Source organism: Geotrypetes seraphini, chromosome 5, assembly GCF_902459505.1.
Source record: "Geotrypetes seraphini chromosome 5, aGeoSer1.1, whole genome shotgun sequence".
Taxonomy (NCBI): Eukaryota; Metazoa; Chordata; class Amphibia; order Gymnophiona; family Dermophiidae; genus Geotrypetes; species Geotrypetes seraphini.
This window is the reverse complement of record NC_047088.1, coordinates 251,325,937-251,347,982: the sequence shown is the minus strand read 5'-3', so window position 1 is coordinate 251,347,982 and position 22,046 is coordinate 251,325,937. Positions and strand designations below refer to the sequence as shown.

Sequence of the window (22,046 nt, the reverse complement as noted above, 5' to 3'; positions counted from 1 at the left end):
GAGAGAGGGACCGGCGCTGGAGGGAAAGACATGCTGGGCTGTAAAGAGAGCGAGATGAAGGGAGAGAGGTTGGACCTGGGGTAGTGTGGAGAAAGAGGGAAAAAGATACTTGAAGGGAGAACTGTTGAGAAGAGAAAGGGAGAAATGGTGGACCTGGGGAGAGAGAGGGAGGCAGGCAGGCAGGCAGACAGGGGAGAGATGGGATGGGGGCAGTTGGGAAGAGAAAGGGAGAGAAGTTGGATCTGGAGATGGAAAATTGATAGGTAGCTGAAAATTTAAAAAGGAGAAGGATGAGAAGAGGGTGAAATTTGAGTGGACAGAGGCAGAAAAGAAAAAAGGAGAAAAGATGAAAGGGAAAAATCAATATGTTGGAGACAGGGACTGGAACAAGAGAGAAGAGGAGAAAAAAATGAACAGCAGACATTGGAAAGAGAATTAGAAGATAGATAAAAATCAGAAAGAGAAACTGGGACTAAAAACAAAATAACCAAACAAAAGGTAGAAAAAATAATTTTATTTTCTATTTTGTGATTACAATATGTCAGATTTGAAATGTGCATCCTGCCAGAGCTGGTATTAGACAGCAAGCATGAACTAGGACCTAAAAGAGAGGAAAAGTCTTTTTTATTTATTTTGTAGCTAAGATGGGGTTGGAGAGGTTCTATTATCCCTATACTTCTACTAAGACTAACCCCCTCCTTTGCTGGCGCGCAGCGTGGGTTTTGGTGGTGGCAGCGATTGGTCCGCTACTCACAGAAGTCTTGTGAGCGTCGGAGCAGCCGCCGGTGCTGGGACCCACGCTGTGCATTAGCAAAGGAGGGGGTAAGTATCTTAATAAAAAAATCCGGCCCGCGATTTAGCCTGTGTTTTAGATTTCAGCCCCTTATGTGATTTGAGTTTGACACCCCTGACCTAGATAAAGTTGACTGATATTTTCTCTTACTTTATAACCTCACTGTGAAGTCAATCATACTTCTCACCACAATCCCTGCCTAGCAATTTATACATTCTCAAAAATCCTTCCTGGATAATGTGAGAATAGCAGGAGCCAACATGTGTTGATGAATATCAAACAAATTATTGGGTGAAGGAGGAGTCCTCGGTTAACACGGGAAGATCAAAGCGCAAGTCATCACTGTTTATACCCACATGGGGTTAGATAGTGTAAACATCCCTGGACTCTCTCCAATAGTGATTTTCAAAGTGCATGAACGTGCCTCAGTGAAAGATAGTGAAAAAAATGTTTTAAAATGCTACAAGTTGGCTCCTGTTATTCAGCACAAATCAGTGTGCATGATTCAAATCAAGCCTAGAGTGAGAGAAATTCGCAAAGTTCTTTAGCTGGAAATCATAGTACTTATCTTTTGGCTGTAATATGTGGAAAAGCCATATAATCCGCGTGCTGATTTTGTATTCAACGGCTTCCGTTTTGAGGGAAAAAACCCTTCTTCGGGAATCTGTCACACTGATCGCTGGAGAATTGATCTGTGAGCCTTTGTAAGCAGTGTGAAAGATTCCCGAAGAAGGGTTTTTTCCCTCAAAACGGAAGCCGTTGAATACAAAATCAGCACGCGGATTATATGACTTTTCCACATATTACAGCCAAAAGATAAGTACTGTGCCAATCTTTATTACTATGATTTCCAGCTAAAGAACTTTGTGAATCTCTCTCACTCTAGCCTTAATTTGAATCATGCACGCTGACTTGTGCTGAATAGCAGGAGCCAACTTGTAGTGTTTTTAAAGATTTTTTTTCACTATCTTTCACTGAGGCACGTTCATGCACTTTGAAAATCACTATTGGAGAGAGTCCAGAGATGTTTACACTATCTAACCCCGTGTGGGTATAAACAGTGACGACTTGCGCTTTGATCTTCCCGCGCATAGTTGTGTTAACTGAGAACTCCTCCTTCACCCTATAATTTGTTTGATATTCATCAACACATATTGGCTCCTGCTATTCTCACATTATCCAGGAAGGATTTTTGAGAATACATTATTTTGGCATTCTTCTTATTGGGTTTATAAGTTCATAGCAATTTATGCACACATTTCATTGACGACATTTTCAAGGTCAAACAAGTTAGTGCATTGGTATCACTTCTAAATATAAAAAGTAAAAAAAAAGAGAGGGGTTTAAAAAAGGCTTGGATAATTTCCTAAAAGAGAAGTCCATAGACCATTATTGAGATGCCTTGGAGAAATCCACTGCTTATTCATTACATTACAAATCTGTTTTACTACTTGGGATCTAGCTAGGTACTTGGTACCTTGGTCTGTCCCAGTATGGCAATTCTTATGTTCTTCAGTTCAGTGCATAATAAGCCAAAATTTCAACAAGCTATCAATATAATTAACACTGGGTTTTACAAAGCTATGGTAGAGATTTCTATCAGGCACGGGCCATCAAGGTAAATGCTCCGACGCTCATAGAATTCCTATGAGAATCACAGCATTTACCTCTCCGGCCCACGGTAGAAACTTCTGCCACAGCTTTGTAAAAGGAGCCCTATGAAAATAATTCCAATAGGCAGTAAAATAATAAACCTGTTACTGCTGGATATAATACAGAATATACTATAGTCAAAGCCTTGAGTGATGAAACTCAAAACCACTATTTAAATGCTTAACATACTTTTCTATGATCACTAAGTAAGCTGTATGCATGTTTTTCTGCCATTCTTAAATCATTCACTGGCCAGGGCTCTTGTGATATCCTAGGGCAGGCTTTCAGTTGGTATTAGTGGGGATTTTTTTTTTATGTTCCAATTCATGAAACTGTATTAGAACAATGCATAATGAACAAGAAAACCAAATTCTTATATAACATACCCCAAAGAACACCCCCACACATACCTTCCAAAAAGTATTAGTCAATGTAAAACTGTGGAATAGCACAATGCTTGTACTCTTATAGCCCGGTCTGCCCGGTGAATAGAAATCCTGCAATGTTTTAGTGTTTATTTGGCATTCAAAAATCAAAGCACTTTCCAATACTTAAATATAATAAGAAAAGGTTATGAATCCATTAGGACAGGACTCAACAAATCCAGGCATTAGAGTTTCACAAGATTTTGGATAAAAGTTAGTTAGATGTGAGTGAGTGTGAGTGTTTGTGTCTCACATGCAAGTGAAATTATCACGTCGACATCTGCACATTTCCAGATGCCCTCCAGCCACTGCACTAAGTTTAGTGTGCCGCAGCTTCAGGAAGTTTGTGGGACACTGCTCTAAAAGATTCTCCGTGGCTACTACCGATCATCATAGCAGCCACCAAGAATCCTATGCTAATGAATTACAAGGACCTCATTAGTATTCTAATGAGCACTCCATGCAATGCTCTAAACCAGGGGTGCCCAAAAGGTCAATCGCGATCGACCAGTAGATCGCAAGGGCAACATGAGTCGATTGCGGAGCCCATACCAGGCTCCATGATAGACTCATGTTGCCTTTGCGTTCTCCCTGCTTCCCCGATGCGCAAAAGCCAGGCCCGTGTAGCCACTACACAAGCGTTCCCCCCCAACGTCAATTCCAACGTCGGAAAGTAAGTTCCAGGCCCGGAACTTCCTCTCCGACGTCAGGGGGGGGGGGGAATACTTGTGTAATGGCTGCATGGGCCTGGCTTTTACACGTCGAGGAAGCAGGATGAAATCAGAGGCGGAGGCAGCAGCTTGGGGGAGCAGGGAGAGAGAAAGAAAGACGGTGGCTGTGGGGGGGAGGCAGGGAGAGAGAAAGAAAGACGGTGGCTGTGGGGGGGAGGCAGGGAGAGAGAAAGAAAGACGGTGGCTGTGGGGGGGAGGCAGGGAGAGAGAAAAAGAAAGACGGTGGCTGTGGGGGGGAGGCAGGGAGAGAGAAAAAGAAAGGCGGTGGCTGTGGGGGGGAGGCAGGGAGAGAGAAAAAGAAAGGCGGTGGCTGTGGGGGGGAGGCAGGGAGAGAGAAAAAGAAAGGCGGTGGCTGTGGGGGGGAGGCAGGGAGAGAGAAAAAGAAAGACGGTGGCTGTGGGGGGGAGGCAGGGAGAGAGAAAAAGAAAGACGGTGGCTGTGGGGGGGAGGCAGGGAGAGAGAAAAAGAAAGACGGTGGCTGTGGGGGAGAGGCAGGGAGAGAGATAAAGAAAGACGGTGGCTGTGGGGGGGAGGCAAGGAGAGAGAAAAAGAAAGACGGTGGCTGTGGGGGGGAGGCAGGGAGAGAGAAAAAGAAAGACGGTGGCTGTGGGGGGGAGGCAGGGAGAGAGAAAAAGAAAGACGGTGGCTGGGTGGGGAGGCAGGGAGAGAGAAAAAGAAAGACGGTGGCTGGGTGGGAGGCAGGGAGAGAGAAAAAGAAAGACGGTGGCTGGGTGGGAGGCAGGGAGAGAGAAAAAGAAAGACGGTGGCTGGGTGGGAGGCAGGGAGAGAGAAAAAGAAAGACGGTGGCTGGGTGGGAGGCAGGGAGAGAGAAAAAGAAAGACGGTGGCTGGGTGGGAGGCAGGGAGAGAGAAAAAGAAAGACGGTGGCTGGGTGGGAGGCAGGGAGAGTGAAAAAGAAAGACGGTGGCTGGGTGGGAGGCAGGGAGAGAGAAAAAGAAAGACGGTGGCTGGGTGGGAGGCAGGGAGAGAGAAAAAGAAAGACGGTGGCTGGGTGGGAGGCAGGGAGAGAGAAAAAGAAAGACGGTGGCTGGGTGGGAGGCAGGGAGAGAGAAAAAGAAAGACGGTGGCTGGGTGGGAGGCAGGGAGAGAGAGAAAGAAAGACGGTGGCTGGGTGGGAGGCAGGGAGAGAGAGAAAGAAAGACGGTGGCTGGGTGGGAGGCAGGGAGAGAGAAAGAAAGACGGTGGCTGGGTGGGAGGCAGGGAGAGAGAAAAAGAAAGACGGTGGCTGGGTGGGAGGCAGGGAGAGAGAAAAAGAAAGACGGTGGCTGGGTGGGAGGCAGGGAGAGAGAAAAAGAAAGACGGTGGCTGGGTGGGAGGCAGGGAGAGAGAAAAAGAAAGACGGTGGCTGGGTGGGAGGCAGGGAGAGAGAAAAAGAAAGACGGTGGCTGGGTGGGAGGCAGGGAGAGAGAGAAAGAAAGACGGTGGCTGGGTGGGAGGCAGGGAGAGAGAAAGAAAGACGGTGGCTGGGTGGGAGGCAGGGAGAGAGAAAGAAAGACGGTGGCTGGGTGGGAGGCAGGGAGAGAGAAAGAAAGACGGTGGCTGGGTGGGAGGCAGGGAGAGAGAAAAAGAAAGACGGTGGCTGGGTGGGAGGCAGGGAGAGAGAAAAAGAAAGACGGTGGCTGGGTGGGAGGCAGGGAGAGAAAAAGAAAGACGGTGGCTGGGTGGGAGGCAGGGAGAGAGAGAAAGAAAGACGGTGGCTGGGTGGGAGGCAGGGAGAGAGAGAAAGAAAGACGGTGGCTGGGTGGGAGGCAGGGAGAGAGAGAAAGAAAGACGGTGGCTGGGTGGGAGGCAGGGAGAGAGAAAGAAAGACAGTGGCTGGGTGGGAGGCAGGGAGAGAGAGAAAGAAAGACGGTGGCTGGGTGGGAGGCAGGGAGAGAGAAAGAAAGACAGTGGCTGGGTGGGAGGCAGGGAGAGAGAAAGAAAGACGGTGGCTGGGTGGGAGGCAGGGAGAGTGAAAAAGAAAGACGGTGGCTGGGTGGGAGGCAGGGAGAGAGAAAAAGAAAGACGGTGGCTGGGTGGGAGGCAGGGAGAGAGAAAAAGAAAGACGATGGCTGGGTGGGAGGCAGGGAGAGAGAAAAAGAAAGACGGTGGCTGGGTGGGAGGCAGGGAGAGAGAGAAAGAAAGACGGTGGCTGGGTGGGAGGCAGGGAGAGAGAGAAAGAAAGACGGTGGCTGGGTGGGAGGCAGGGAGAGAGAAAGAAAGACGGTGGCTGGGTGGGAGGCAGGGAGAGAGAAAGAAAGACGGTGGCTGGGTGGGAGGCAGGGAGAGAGAAAGAAAGACGGTGGCTGGGTGGGAGGCAGGGAGAGAGAAAAAGAAAGACGGTGGCTGGGTGGGAGGCAGGGAGAGAGAAAAAGAAAGACGGTGGCTGGGTGGGAGGCAGGGAGAGAGAAAAAGAAAGACGGTGGCTGGGTGGGAGGCAGGGAGAGAGAAAAAGAAAGACGGTGGCTGGGTGGGAGGCAGGGAGATAGAAAAAGAAAGACGGTGGCTGGGTGGGAGGCAGGGAGAGAGAAAAAGAAAGACGGTGGCTGGGTGGGAGGCAGGGAGAGAGAAAAAGAAAGACGGTAGCTGGGTGGGAGGCAGGGAGAGAGAAAAAGAAAGACGGTAGCTGGGTGGGAGGCAGGGAGAGAGAAAAAGAAAGACGGTGGCTGGGTGGGAGGCAGGGAGAGAGAGAAAGAAAGACGGTGGCTGGGTGGGAGGCAGGGAGAGAGAAAGAAAGATGGTGGCTGGGTGGGAGGCAGGGAGAGAGAAAGAAAGACGGTGGCTGGGTGGGAGGCAGGGAGAGAGAAAGAAAGACGGTGGCTGGGTGGGAGGCAGGGAGAGAGAAAGAAAGACAGTGGCTGGGTGGGAGGCAGGGAGAGAGAAAGAAAGACGGTGGCTGGGTGGGAGGCAGGGAGAGAGAAAGAAAGACGGTGGCTGGGGGGGGAGGCAGGGAGAGAGAAAGAAAAACGGTGGCTGGGGGGGGGGGCAGGGAGAGAGAAAGAAAGACACAGAGCTTCCTGCTTCCTGGAACTAAACAGGCTGCTGTTCCTCCATTGACCAACTAACAGTGCTGCCTTCTCTGGAGAGAGACAAGAGAGAAAGAAAAGGGGGGCAGAGAGAAAGAAAGGGGAGCAGGGAGAGAGAAAGACAGAAAGAAGGGGGCAGGTAGAGAGAGAAAGAAAGGCAAGGGGGGCAGGGAGAGAGGAAGAAAAAGCTGGGGGAGGGAATGGAGTGTGTCAAGTGGCAAGGGGCAGGCAGGGAGAGAGGAAGAAAAGTTGGACTCATATAGGGAGAGAGAGAGATGTTGGTTGGGATGAGGTCTGGAGGAGAGGAAGCATGCAGGAGGAAGAAAGAAAGATTGGATGCACAGTCAGAAAGAAGTGCAACCAGAGACTCATGAAATCACCAGACAACAAAGGTAGGAAAAATGATTTTATTTTCAATTTAGTGATCAAAATGTGGCTGTTTTGAAAATTTATATCTCCTGTCTATATTTTGCACTATTGCCCCCTTTTACTAAACCGCAATAGTGGTTTTTAGCGCAGGGAGCCTATGAGCGTCAAGAGCTAAAAACTGTTTATCGCGGTTTAGTAAAAGGTAAAACCAGAGGACATAATTTGAGGTTGAGGGGTGGTAGATTCAAGAGCAATGTTAGGAAATTCTACTTTACGGAGAGGGTGGTGGATGCCTGGAATACGCTCCCGAGAGAGGTGGTGGAGAGGAAAACGGTGACGGAGAACAAAGAAGTGTGGGATGAACACTTAGGATCTAGAATCAGAAAATAATAGTAAATATTGAAGAACTAAAGCCAGTACTGGGCAGATTTGCACGGTATGTGTCTTCATATGGCCTTTTGGTTGAGGATGGGCTGGGGAGGGCTTCAATGGCTGGGAGGGTGTGGATGGGCTGGAGTGAGCTTTAATGGAGACTTCAGCAGTTAGAACCCTAGCACAGTACCGGGTAGAGCTTTGGATTCTTGCCCAGAAATTGCTAAGAAGAAAAAAAAATTTTTTTTAATTTAAATTGAATCAGGTTGGGCAGACTAGATGGACCATTCAGGTCTTTATCTGCCATCATCTACTATGTTACTATATTTGTCTATTTTTGTATAGTTACTGAGGTGACATTGCATATTTTAAAGTCATCTGCCTTGACCTCTGAACCCCCCCTCCCGAATATACAGTCCTCCCTCGATATTCACAGGGGTTCTGTTCTAGAAACCTCCGCGAATCTTGAAAAACCGCGAATACGGTTTTTAGCAGGGGAGACAGGAGAGAGCAGCCAGAGTGCCGGCGAGTGAAGGAAATCCCTCGCGGTATGCTCGCGACTGCCTCTTCCTGCACTAAAGTCAAGCCTCACCAATCAGGAGCTGCTTTGACACGCAGCTCCAGATTGGCGAGGCCAGACTTTAGTGCAGGAAGAGGTGGTCAGAGCATACCGCAAGTGATTTCCTTCACTTGCTGGCGCTCCAGCTACTCTCTCCTATCCGGTCATTCGCGGTCAGAAAATACCGCGAATGACTGGGACCACGAATCGCCGACCGTGAATGACCAGGGGAGCACTGTAAATTATAATTAACATTTTCTCTTCATACAGTGTGCTTTGTGTTTTTTAAAATTTTATTGTTGGTAGATCATTTTGACTTGGTCTTTTTAAAAGTAGCTTGTAAGCCAAAAAAGTGTGGGCACCCCTGCTCTAAACGTTTTGCCCACTTTTAAGAGCAAAATTTACCAGTAGGGTCGGAGCTGCTGTTGCATTACTTTCCTATCAGTGTCTGAACACTGATTGGCCCAGGCACTGACAGAAAAATAAGGTTAGAGCTGAGACCCGCAGTTCAGCTGATTCAGTGCTTCCTGGGCCGGCAGAAGAAGCCTAGAAGCCAGTGGTTTTGGGAAGTCCTACTGGCTCAGCTGATCGGGGATTCCCCTGCTGCAATCAGCTAATCCGGCAGGCAGAAGAAAACTTTTTAAATTTTGACAGAAGGGATGAGGGAAGGAGCTGTGCCTAGAGACTACTTTTCTGAGCAGGCACCTGGCACAGTTCCTCTCCCTTTTACTGGGGCTACTCCTCAAGAATAATGTGCATATAATTTGAATGCTATTCATGCAGAGCATCACTCAGAAAACAAAAAATCACTGCCGCCACAGTATTTTGTATCGTGGCATCGAAGCATTGTGCATCGGGGCCTCAGTGTCTGACTCACATAATTTTACTGGGATGACAATTTTACAGGTGTTGCCAAAGTAATACATTTAGCATTTAAGGTAAAAAAAAAAAAGACAGAAGTACTGACAGAGGAAAAGTAGGGCTGGGAGAAAGAATACTGCTGTAAGGTGAGGAGAAGCTAGATAATGGGGACAGAGTGGAAAAGAGAAGTGAAAGGAGTTACTGGCTGCAAGTGAGAATGCTGCTGTAAAGGGCAGGAAGCAGCACTAAAGAAAAGAGGGTAAGTGACGGAGTCAGGGACTGGGAATGGAGATGTGTGAGAGATGTAGAAACAGGCTGTGAGGGTGAGACAAACTCTGGGAAAGAGCACAAGCTGGGGGGGGAGGAAGGGAGCTTGAGAGAAAGGTGAGAGGAGAGGTCACGATGGAGAGAAGAAACCTGAAAGCGAGAAAAGGGTAAGAAGTAGCATGAGAGGATGAGACCAGAAGGAAGTGAAATGAGAACAGGTACAGAAACAGGCCACAGAAAGACAAACACAATGAAGGAAAAATTAAAGAAATGAGAGGAAAATTGGAAAAGAATTAATAAAAGAGAAGAAACAAGAAGACAAAGAGGAAATATAAGAGAAGATAAAAAATAAACAAAGATATAGGATTGAAATCTACAGACACAAAGGTTGAAAAATTGTTTTTAAGTTTAGTAAAGATTTCTGTGCTAGCTGGGCTGGATCAGGAGTAGGTCATAGCTGGTATTTTGCTTTTCTCCTTCAGCCTTACTGTCACCAGGGTAAATAAGTGATTATATTGAAGGGATATGGGAAAGTAGGAGGGAATTGTGACTTATATGCTGCAATGGTCTGAAAAATCTCTAAAAAAAAAAAAAAAACTGCTCCTCTTCAGCAGCTCTGTAATGGAAGTCTCAAATTGAAAGAGAAATGGAGAGGATCATCTCCTCCCCCCCCCCCCAAGTATATCCCATGGGAGACTGTGAAAATGGGACCATTATACAGAATCAGCCCAGAGAAATAGCATGGCAAGAGAAAGAAGGTGACAAGAAAGACAGGTGGAGTTTGGAAGAAGGGAAGGGTTACGCCACCTCTGAACTATGTGTTTCTTGGCTTGGCTAATGAGCTCTGGCTTTCCTTTCTCACTCCTAGTACTGCTCTGCTGATCAACACCTGATTCAGCTTAGGGCTAGTTTTCGGAATATGTGATCTAAATAGTTGTACAGAGTTCCATGAATAAGGGAATATTGCTATAGTAGTGCCCTACCTCCATATATGAGGGCAATTCCCTCACAAGGTGCCTAACACAGTGGTTCCCAACCCTGTCCTGGAGGACCACCAGGCCAATCGGGTTTTCAGGCTAGCCATAATGAATATGCATGGAGCAGATTTGCATGCCTGTCACTTCTATTATATGCAAATCTCTCTCATGCATATTCATTAGGGCTAGCCTGAAAACCCGATTGGCCTGGTGGTCCTCCAGGACAGGGTTGGGAACCACTGGCCTAACATATGAGAGTAAGCAGGTACCTATTTCAAGAACAGTAGGCACTTGCTTTTCTTTATAAAATACTAGTACAAGTAGCAGAAAATATGCCTACATTTAAGGCACTGCTAAAACTAGCCCTAGGGCTGTTATATATGCTCATGTCTAGATGACAGCCAAAACACGCACGAGTTGTAGAGTAATATAATTTGCATGCATATATTATGCTCCACACATGTCATGCCAACTGGGAAAATACATGCCATCAAAACATGCTGCATACTTTTCTGATAGGTGATATTCTACCAGAAGCGTTTTACACGCATTCCTGCTGCCTAACACTAGGCAGTTCCTTATAGAATGTGTACTGAATTGAGTAGCCATAAACTTTTGAAAAACTGGCTCCCAGGTTCACATGGACAAAGAGTGGGAAAACAGCCTTAGTAAATCAGGCCCTAATGAGCTGCAGCAAACCTCAGAGGAAATGCCCCAGCCCATCCTCCCCAAGCTTCAAAAGCAGCAAGGGTGGCAACAGAGGTCTTACCTTGTGGCTCTAAAGTCAAAAGAAAATCTACTAAGCCCTGTGGGATTACCTGTTAGTCCTCCCAGCTCTATGACTCACACTTCCTGCAGAAGTTATCTTGTTTATAGTCTAGTAGGTATATATTTCCAGCCTCCAGGTTGCTAGTGTAATCTTTTTCCCTTTTGCTAACTCATCAAATCAAATTTAGAGATTTTTTTAATCACTCTGTTAAATTATCTTGCTTGGGTTCCTGCATGCCTTCCTATTCAAATCAGCTTCTTCTCTAAAGTACTGCTGACCATCAACAGCTGGAGGGTCCACCCCTAGAAGATGACCTATGCAGGCAAACAGCCTCTACCTGCCATACTAGCCTCGATGTTCCATGTGCTCACTGTTGATATAGGAGTTTACCCTCAAATTATGTTTAGAAATCTAAACATTATGCCACCAAATATTGAGGAAAAGATTCAACAGTAAGTATTCTTGTATTTAAAAAAGTATACATGAACCCTTCATTTAATAACTGGTGGGACCTCCTTGAAAAGCAATAGCTTCAACTAAATGTTTCTTATGAATGCTGATCAGATTCTTGTATTACTCTTGAAAAATTTTGGCCTACAAAGTCTAGGATGAATCAATTTTTTACCTTTTCCAAAAATACAAAAACCAGAGGACACTCAATGAAATAACATGGGAACACTTTTAAAACAAATAGGAGGAAATATTTTTTTACTCAAAGAATTAAGCTCCTGAATTCATTGCCAGAGGATGGGGTATAATAGCAATTAGCATAGCTGGATTTAAAAAAAGACTTGGACAAGTTCCAAGATGAAAAGACCACCGTCTACTATTAAACATGGGGGAAACCACTGTTTTTCCTGGGATCTGTAGCGTAGAATGTTGCTACTGTTTGAGTATTTATGGCCTGGATTGGCCATTATTAAAACAGGATACTGGCTTGATGAATCACTGGTCTGACCCAGTATGGCTATTCTCATGTGTTTAAAATCTTTTCAAGTATGTCTGTTTCAGTTTCTTGGTGCTAACACCTGTTGTCAATCAGCTTTGGCGACATCAACCTCCTTTGATAGCTAATTTAAAGTGCATGTCTTGGCAACTTTCTAAGTGTTTTCAGCATCTAACGATTGTTTGAGGTGAGCAGCCCTCAATTCTAGTGATAAGTTCCCCCTCCCAGTTTCATAAACACTTTCCTTGCTAGTGATTTCTTATTTGGCCATCATATGTTAAGATATAAAGTGTTTCAATTAGCAATGTTTTTTGTTTCATTCATTACTGACACAGTTTGAGTCCTCCTCTTACAAAAAGGTAAAGGTAAGTTCCTCTGGGTTTTGCTTTAATCTTTGAATGAATGTAAACTGTGTATGTATGCATTTAGCTCAACACGTGATGCTTTTTCTCAATTTAAATTTTTTTTTTTACCTGCTTGGATTTACAGATTTTGATTCAATATCAATATTTGTTGCCTCTGCTAAGAAATGCTGGAATATGGCCAAGTTGTATGTGCTGTAATTGGCAAATTTCTTCTTATAAATATTTTAATTTGAAGATTGGCTGTAAAAGTGCATTGGTTCAGATGGCACCACGAAGGCAGGAGTGAATGGATATCATTCCTGCCTTCTAGCTGTTGAAGGTATATGAAGAATGGGGTCCTGGAAGTAGTTGGTGATCTTACTGGGGCTCCCAGACTACAGGGAGGGGTAGGGAAGGGAAAGGCATGGCTGGTGCTGGGCTATAGAGAGAGATGTGGTAAAATAGAAAAGTCAAGGCTGATGATAGGTTACAAAAGGGGGAAAAAACTTCAAAAGGTATATTTACCTGTTTTATAAACACAGCTTAATCAGGCATTTATGGCTGCTACCCTTCAAAAACTTTGTTTTATATGTGCATTGCTGTAATTAATTTGCAGGATATTGTGATATTTGCCATTATAGTAGACTTGGGTATGGTCAAGTGTCAGTTATGAGATATTATAACTATTTTTAAAAATGTTGGTGTTTCCTTAAAAGCATGTACGTATATGGTTTATGTTGTGCAGGATAGCTATTGGGCAGAATAGAATGCACTTAATGACAGATTTCTAAGACACTTAGCAGTATCTCAAGAAACACCCTTCATACCTTTATACAAATATCCACCCATGTTAGCTCTGGACCCACCCAAAATATTAGGTCTGGCTACAACACTGCTGAATTGCAATGACGCTTTAATATCCAATAGTAATCCCAATACAGATATCACAGAATTCTCCTCGGTGTGCACTTAAGATTTGGAGCAGTCAAAACACGACAGCTGATAAGAACCACTTACTCTGTCAGTTCCTCGTGCAATACAGCAGAACCAACCCCAGGGACCAAAAATATTTATACAAACATAGAATCAGATGCAAATCTCTATTTGAAGCAATCGACATCATCCAATTAGAAGATTCTTCCATGAAGTCTCCCAACAATTCTGTAAGATTAGGACACTGAGGCAAAAAAGTATCCATACCTCATTCTATTACATCCAAATTCAAGGAGCTAGAGATAAATTAAGCCCTCAAAGTATTCAGTAGTGACCCAAGGACTAACTTAAATAAATCTTAAAACATCTCACAGGCAGATATCAATTTAAGCATTCCCCTAGCGTTTGATTTGTTGTAAAGGCACAATTAGCAATTTCCAAAGCTGCCTTCCTATTACCATGTTCTTGCCCACTTTAATACTGATCCATGTTAAAAATCTTTGACTCTTTCCATGGAGAACTTACGCAGCAGGGACGAAACAGAAAAGGTTACTCCCACAGTTAACAGTAATTAGGAACTTCTTTGGGGTACAGTGATAATTCATCCCCTCACAGCATCCCTACAAAGCCATTACAACAGAAGATTAATAATCTCCGAAAATTATCCCACAGCCTTAAAAGTTATCAAGGAGTAGAAGTTTTAACAAAAATAGTCTCCTGTATTAGGAGTCGTAGGCACAAAATAGGGTACTAATGTCCCTGCGCTGGAGGAAACAGAGAACTAATAGCCACCTGTCTAGCCCCAATAGTGATAAGTCAATCAGGCAAAGTGTTGGGATGGTGCTGGGATGGGGGTGAGCCTCCAGAGATATAGTAAAACTTTGGTTTGCGAGCATAATTTGTTCCCGAAGTATACTTGTATATCAAAGCGAATTTCCCCAGAGAAAATAATGGAAACTCAAACGATTCATTCCACAACCCAAAAACTTTAATACAAAATACTATACGTACTCGTATTGCAAGACCTCACTCATTTAGAACAGTCGCTGCATCGTCAGAGAGAGAGAAGAACCATCGGCTCAGTTGTGATGAACGTGTATATACTGTATGTACTTGCATTGCAAGACTTTGCTCGTTTAGAACAGTCACTACGCAGCGTCAAAGAGAGTTGCGATTTGTGTATATTGTACGTACTTGTGTTGCAAGATGTTGCTTGTATATCAAGTTAAAATTTAATAAAATGTTTTGCTTGTCTTGCAAAACACTTGCAAACCAAGTTACTTGCAATCCAAGATTTTACTGCACTTTGTTTCCTTTTCCTCTTGAAAAGTATAGTAGTATTGTTGTAAATCAACCCACAAACCTTCAATGAGGCATCCTAAGGGGAATGGTCCTTTAGCTACACACTGCCCTTCCAGTTTCTCTCTCCTACTTAGCTCTCATATTGTATATATCAAGAACCTGTAAATAAATAAAATCACACTGTGCAACAGAATTATCTGTGGAGAAATATCACCACTGTCAACTTCTATACTGCTTCATGAGTGCACAGCAAAGCGGTTTACAATCCAATAAGAGGAAAAGAACGCCAATAAAATGGATATGATAGAAGAAATGGGAAACTACTAGAAAAGGTAGATACAGTATAAAGGCTAAAAACAAGAAACTGAATAGGAAAGTGAGAGAAGTCGTCCCCCTCAACCCAGCCCAATCCATAGGCTTCTTGAAATAGATACGAGTTGAACTGATTTAAATTTCGGAAACGAGGTTTCAAGGTGAAGTCATTTGGGTAAAGCATTCCAGAGCATTGGGGCAGCCCAAAAAAGGGCACAGACTCTTGCCCCATTTTGCTCAAATTCTGCATCTTAAAATTGCTACTATTCCATTTTGTTTACTTCTGTAATATCCCCAATTAAAATATATCCTATTATGGTACATATCATACAATTCAATTCCAGTTTCCTTCCTTGTGTATTGTTTAAGTTGTATTATACTAAGCACACAATTTTAAAAGGGGGACAAAAGAGGTAGTTTACAATCTAAACTGGAACAGGAAAGAATACACTATCTTATTTAAAGAAAGGAGAGAGAAAAACTCTAGAACCTCAACTTTAGTAAATCATCAATAGTTTATCATTGGCCAACATTCAGTCTAAGAAACAGACAGAAAACACCAAAAACACTAGAGTGCCTTATATATCTGAATATAAACTGAGATTTTGGGGCCAAAAAAAAGCCCCATAAAAGGTGGGGGGGGGGGAGTTGATTCATATTTGAGTCATTTAGTTGTGCACCATGGACCTGCCTTGAGCCCTGGTGGTCCAGTAGTGAGCCGGCACAAGAGCAACCCCTCCTGTATCTTATCCTAGCCGGCTCCGCACTGCTCCACCTCCCTCCCACATCTGAAAAGGTCTACCTTGCATGCTCTGATGGTCCAGCGGTGAACAGGGGCAGGAACGATCCTCCTACAGTCCTGCCCCATGCAGAGCCACCAAAGAAAACGGCTCCAGCAAACTCCTGTGGTCTCATGAGGTTGCTATGAGAAATCATGGCAGCCATTTCCTTTAGTGGCCCTGTAGGTCAGCTTTTAAGGCTTAAAAAGATATATTCTGAAGACCAGGAATTTACTATTCAGGCAAATGTGATGTACAATAAATTCATACAAAGAGGGTATCCAGAAAGAGCAGTGAAGAAAGCATGGAAAAGAGCCAAACACTGGCACAAGGAGTGGCTAGTACTTTCTGTTCCTTCTAAGAATGAGAATTTTTTGGTGTGTATTTTGCCATATTCTGTTAACAGCTACAGAGTGCGTGAAATTGTGAGAAAACACTGGCCAGTATTACAGATATACCTTAATTTAAGGGGTTGACTAAGTTTGCCTTCTCTTGTGGGTTTAACTTGGGTGAAATGCTGCGACACCAGTGGGTCAGTAACGGCCCTGAGGTGTGGTGTGAACATCATGAATGTGGCCACTGTGTATATTGTAGAAATGTGCTCAGATGTAAGACTATTGAAATTTCATCTTCCAATGGGCGGCATTATACATTAAGGAACAATACGAACTGCGAGTCAAGTGCTGTTGTACATTATATAATGTGTCCTTGCCGTAAATACTATATTGGCCACTTGAAAAAGTGGTGGAAGTACATATCGCCGAGAATCTGAGCAACATACGTAGGGGCCATCTGCTGGATCCTCTGGGGTCACACTGGCAGTAAGTTGGACATGATGAACAGGATCTAAAATATACTTATATCATGTGATTAATTTTTTGGGTGATATCTCAATTTTTGTTAATGAAGGAACATAGATTTATTTTTAACTGGCGTACTCTGATTCCCATGGGTCACAATGCTGAGATGTGACGGTGATGAGGCTTTAACCAATGCTCTTTACAGCTTTCCATTATGTCATTGGTTAGGGTTTTTAAACGAGGGTGAGAGCGCTGATGTATGCAGTGGCGTAAGATCAAACCTGGTTTGTTAGCCTGTCACGTAGTTGAGGCCGCAAAAAGATAGTCAAGGTATTTTTTTTAAGAATTTGATATCATGCTATTAGGGCTTGATGAATAGAGTTAAAGTGTAAGGTAGTTTTATTGTACATTTATTGCTTTTTAGCGTCCCCTCCTGATGAAGTGATAGAAAGCGAAACTCGAGTCGGGGGCTGACTTGATGAGAGCGGAAGCGATAATATTTCACAGCAGTTTTAACAGGGGTTGCCGAAAGCCAAGAATCGTCAACAGACCGCCATGGATGGACAAATTAAGTTAAGTCACTTTCATTATCAGTAATTCATAAAGTGTTATTGGTGATTGGGACAGTGAATGAATGCAATCTATGTTTAGTTTTCTTAAAACACTGAACACTTTTGGTTGCGGGTCTGAGCACTTCACAATTTAAACATAATTTTGATATTATAAAGTCTGTGATTTGGGGGTTAAGTGCTTAAAAAAGACCATGGTCCATCAAGCCCAGTATCCTGTTGCCAACAGTGGCTCAATCCATGTCCCAAAAAGTAGCAAGGTTCCATACTGCTTATCCCAGTACATCCCAGAGTTCCAGAATGAAGCTCTCTGAAACAATGCAAATGCCGAGATGAGCATTAGCAGTACACTTGAGACTGGGATCATCCCCAAAAGACATCTGCATGATGCTCATTCCTGTCACAGTATGCTCCCAGTGCTGCTACACCAAACCTTGTACAGGTCAAGTTACAAAGGTATTGTATTACTTTTAGGACAACAGGTTAAGACCATTGGTAAGAAGTTAATGTCACAAGAGGAAACAATCACATTTAAAGAGATAGTTAAATAAACATGTAGCTCTCCTTCCCCTGCCATAAAGTTTTTGGCCAACTGCTAGAACTTTAGAACATTCTTTAGAAACGAAAATCTGTAGGGACTTTTGCAGCAGGGGACAGATTTCTAGAACTAGGGCAATTAATTCAAAACGTATGCTTTATACACTGGACCCTGTACTTTGGAGGAGGGGGGGATAAAGCCTTATCTTTCATTTACTTCACATCTCCTTAGAGCTATTTTCATTCACCCTTTCTAAACAAGCAGCAGCAGTAAAGTAGACAAGGTCATTTTTTTAATTCTTACCTAGTCAGAGATGTAATCTTAAAAACATTTGTAATTAAATTATTTTAAGTATGAGAACTATTAAGTTTGGGACTTTTAACTGCCTTTCTGAGGATGCATTTTCTCCTCTTACACTCTCCCTTCATGCACCCCACTTAACTGTGGGCTGCTTTTACTAAGGTGCGCTAGCGGTTTTAGTGCACGCAGGGTATTACCGCACGCTACATGGCTAGAACTAACGCCAGTTCAATGCTGGCGTTAAGGTCTAGCGCACGTGGCAATTCAGCGCTCACTATTCCATGCGTTAATGTCCTAAAGCACTTTAGTAAAAGGAGCCCTGTGTTTTGACCCATATCTAAAATATACTCAGGATTATGTTGTTAGATTTCAATACAGGTTCACAGTTTTTCATTACATTATATCCTTGTAAAGTAAATGGGAAGTTAATGCAAGCAAGTACCAGAATCAACAGTAATACCCTCAAATTAAAATGTAACCTATTACTAAGGTACATATCATACAAATTCAATTCTAAACCATCTCTAACAGATGGCTTTCCTTTTTTGTTCAAGTTCAGTTTTATTTTCATATACCACAATCATTTCAAGATAAACAAGGGTAAAGGAGAATACAACAGGAAAAATAAAAGTACAATGATAATCAAGGGGCCAGGGCCAGCTAGAGAGAACAAGAGCCACGTCCTCTCCTACAAATAAAGTACCTGTATTACAGAATATGCAAGTCACAGTTGTGGAAAGGCTTGAATAAAAATAAAGGGATAAGAAGGATCTCTCCTAAGGAACAACAAACGATGTTCCAAAGTGTCATAGCAATTATAAGATTATGGAAAGAAATAAGATGTTGTTGAGAGGAACAGCAAGTCCAATGCAATAAAGAAGATCAGATAAAAATAATGGAAGAATACAGTACTTGATGAACTATAATCAGATATTTAAATGGAATATGATATGCTACTGGAAACCAGTATTTATAAATAAAGGAGATACATGGTTATATTTTTTTTCCCAAACAGTAATTTGATGGCAACATTTTGGATGATCTTAAGTGACAGATCATGGTTCAGAGCGTTAGTTACATTACAGATGACAAGCAAGGAGGAACATCATGAGGGAAGAAGTCTCAAGTATTTTTGAGAATGAGGAAACTTTTCTTAAATGATAATAGAAAACCATTTGTGGAAAGGGTATTGTCAAAGATTATGCCCAATATTTTTTTACCAAGGCCTTAAGAGGAATGTCCACACTGGCTTCTAGGTGAGTGATAGGAAAAATCCTACATCAAAGACTTGAGGGAAGGCATATGAAACTCGATCCCTCTAAGTCAGCGGTCTCAAACTCAAACCCTTTGCAGGGCCACATTTTGGATTTGTAGGGATCTGGAGGGCCTCAGAAAAAATAGTTAATGTCTTATTAACTATTTGCATGAGGCATAGTTTATAAATCTTTCCTTTTGGCTAAGTCTTAACAATAATATTGTAATTTAAAGTTAAAGAGACATATGATCAAGAAACTGTTTTATTTTACTTTTGTGCTTATGATAAATATACCGAGGGCCTCAAAATAGTACCTGGTGGGTCACGGGTTTGAGACCTCTGCTCTAAGTCATTTGGGCAAAAAAGAAAGCACCATATTAAACATTTAATTTGTTCTTTTGTGAAAGATTTTAGCTGCACATTTGCCTTTCCTAGATTATTTCAACTATTTGAGAGAATGGAAATACTTTGCATATTCTGGACTACAACTGCCTGTCCAAGACTAAGGGCAACAGGGAACAAGATATACTCTCTGCTTATACTGTATATATATAAAGAAGGAAGAAACTTGATATACTGTATTGCTTTTTTGTGTGTGGTTACATATTTTAGACAGGTACTTATTTTGTACCTGTGCAATGAAGTATGAAGTGACTTGCCCAGAGCTGTAGTGGGAATTTTACTCACAACCTTAGGGTGCTGAGGGAGCTGCTCTACATCCAAAGCCATTCCAACAGCAAGGACTTACAACAGTAGCATTCATAATTGGTTCACTTCAATTACAACATGACCATTAGAATGAGCAAAAACTAAGAGTTTTCCTAGCAGTTATTCTCCTAAGCTAGTAACTTCAGCTTGCTTTGTGACATGTTATTACAAGGGTCAAGGGATTCTAATTAAGTAGTTCCATTTATTAATTAAATTTTTAATCCCCTTGCAAAACTTACTTTGAATTTCAATGGGTCTTTCCCATATACTAACAATCACTTTGGTTATGCTTCCCATAACTCCTCTCATCGCAAAAGACACACTTGCCCAGTGCCTAAAGTGATAAACCAAAAAAAGTGTTGTTTCTTTCCTACTCACTGCGTCCTATGTTCAGAACAGTGGGTCCCAAACTTGCCCTGTCCAGTCAGTTTCCAGGATATCCACAACAAATATTAATTAAAATTTTGCATGCAAATTTCTCTCACGAATATTCATTGTGGATAGCCTGAAAACAGTGGATGGGGATTCTTCCAGGACAGGGTTGGGAATTACTGTAATAGTTTATTGTACCTTCCACCATTACAGTCTCAAAAACATAAACCAGAAATTCATACAAGACAGGAGAAAACCTTTCTAGTAAGCAGTCAGTTCTTATTGAATAATGTTTCCTTTACTAATAGGTGGGGAACTTTACCTCCTCCACTTCAAAGCTGCCATTAAGGCATGGTTATTTCAGCAGGTACACCCTGAATAATTTGTCTCGGGCTCCTCTTGATTAGTCCAGCCACCTGTCTTTCTACTAGCCTATTTGCTTATTTTTATATGGTTACTGTCTAACTTTTCTATTGATTTTGTAAGCCCTTTCTTGATGGCTATTTTAGCATTTATTGTAACGGACATAAATGAGAGTTAAAAGCAGTTCTGTAAGTCTGCAATAATGATGCTACAACATTCTCATTAATCCAGCACAGCAATTTATAATAGCTCTGAATATATGCCACTGGGCCCCTAACTCATGTTTACATGGGTGTCTTGTGTTTTTATTGAACCTTTCAGGTAAATAGATGCTGCTTCAGAAAAGATCCTCCCCGTAGTCATACTTAGTAATGAGCAGAATCTTTTTCTTTTTTTATAGAGAGATAGAGACTGCTACATTTTTATAAATCCAAGTTGCTATAGCTCCGTCACCACTCCGCCAAGCCACGATCACAACCTAACTGGGATGACACTCAGTCAACTTGTCCCTCTTGAGCTGAACCCAGAGGCTCGTCAGCAATGCCAATTCCCTGGCCGGCATACTGTAGCTCACTTCCAGCCCTCTCTCCTCACCTAAGGGAGATGCTCACACGGCACAGGAAGTGCCCCCGAGTAGCGAGAGAAACTAAAGACCTCGTTAGCAGGACCCTAGGGTGAGGGGAAAGCGATGCCAGCCGGGAAGCAGGGCCTCGACACCCACCAACCGGCTCTGCCAAGCGCAGGCGAACAATAACCTCCCCGTCCCCACCCCAGGCGCCGCGCCCGCTCCCCCCCCCCTCCCCTCCCCTCCCCTCCCCTCTTTACCTCCAGCGGCCGCCGGTACACAAGAGGGAGAAGCGCTAGAGCGGCGAGGCCTCCGGAACCACGGACGAGAGGCGTTAGTCAATCCCGTCCGGCCGCAGCAGGACTACCCTCGCCAACCCCGGAGAGTGCGTGGAAAGCGCATGCGCAGCGTTCGCCTGGCCTCTGCGCCGCGCCCCCTCCTCCTCCTCCAAAACCATAGAGACCGGAAGAGCGGGTCGGCGGGGCTCGTTTCCAGGGCAACCGGCCCTGCGCCCCGCCACGCCATCTTGTGAGGGGAAAGAATGTCGCTGGGGAGACGGCGCGGATTTGACGAACGAATGGTTGGTAGTGGCGCTATCAGCTCGGAAGCATTTGCACAGCATATGTTGGGACTTCAGTTTTAGGCACTGTTGCAATAAATGTGACATGTGGTTGCTTTTTTTTTTTTTTTCTCTTTTGCTCTTTGGTTTTACCCCGAGGCTAGTCTACTTCTGGGGGTTTTTTTGTGTGTGCACAACAACCTATGTTGGAACATATGGAAGTGCATAGAAAAATGGGGAGAAGCTGCTTGTCCAGAGGCACCTGTAAGTATATCTGGTGAAAGACCCTATGCATACACATTTTTGGTGTTAATTGAAATTAAAAATACTATAACAAAATCGTAAGCTTCCCTCCTCTAGTTTACTACATGGGCAATAGTTCTGACTGACTCCCTTTTTGTCCTGTGCGTTATAATTAGATTGTAAGCTCTTCTGAGCAGGGACCGTCTCTTACATGTACAATATGCAGCGCTGCGGGCCGACTAGTAGCACTATAGCAGCGGTCTCAAACCCTTGGCAGGGCCACATTTTGGATTTGTAGGTACTTGGAGGGCCTCAGAAAAAAGTAGTTAATGTCATATTAAAGAAATGACAATTTTG

At 43.5% G+C, this 22,046-nt stretch overlaps 1 protein-coding gene across 11 annotated transcripts in view; it reads right to left on the bottom strand.

Moving 5' to 3' along the window:
- The window catches only part of CLASP1 (cytoplasmic linker associated protein 1), a 506,270-nt gene extending 484,933 nt beyond the window's left edge, over positions 1-21,337 (bottom strand). For all 11 annotated transcript variants that reach the window (XM_033944379.1, XM_033944384.1, XM_033944387.1 and 8 more), the window contains exon 1: positions 21,148-21,337. The gene's annotated coding sequence lies outside the window, so the exon portion shown is untranslated. The remainder of the gene's footprint in view (positions 1-21,147) is intronic.
- Positions 21,338-22,046: the final 709 nt, after the last annotated feature.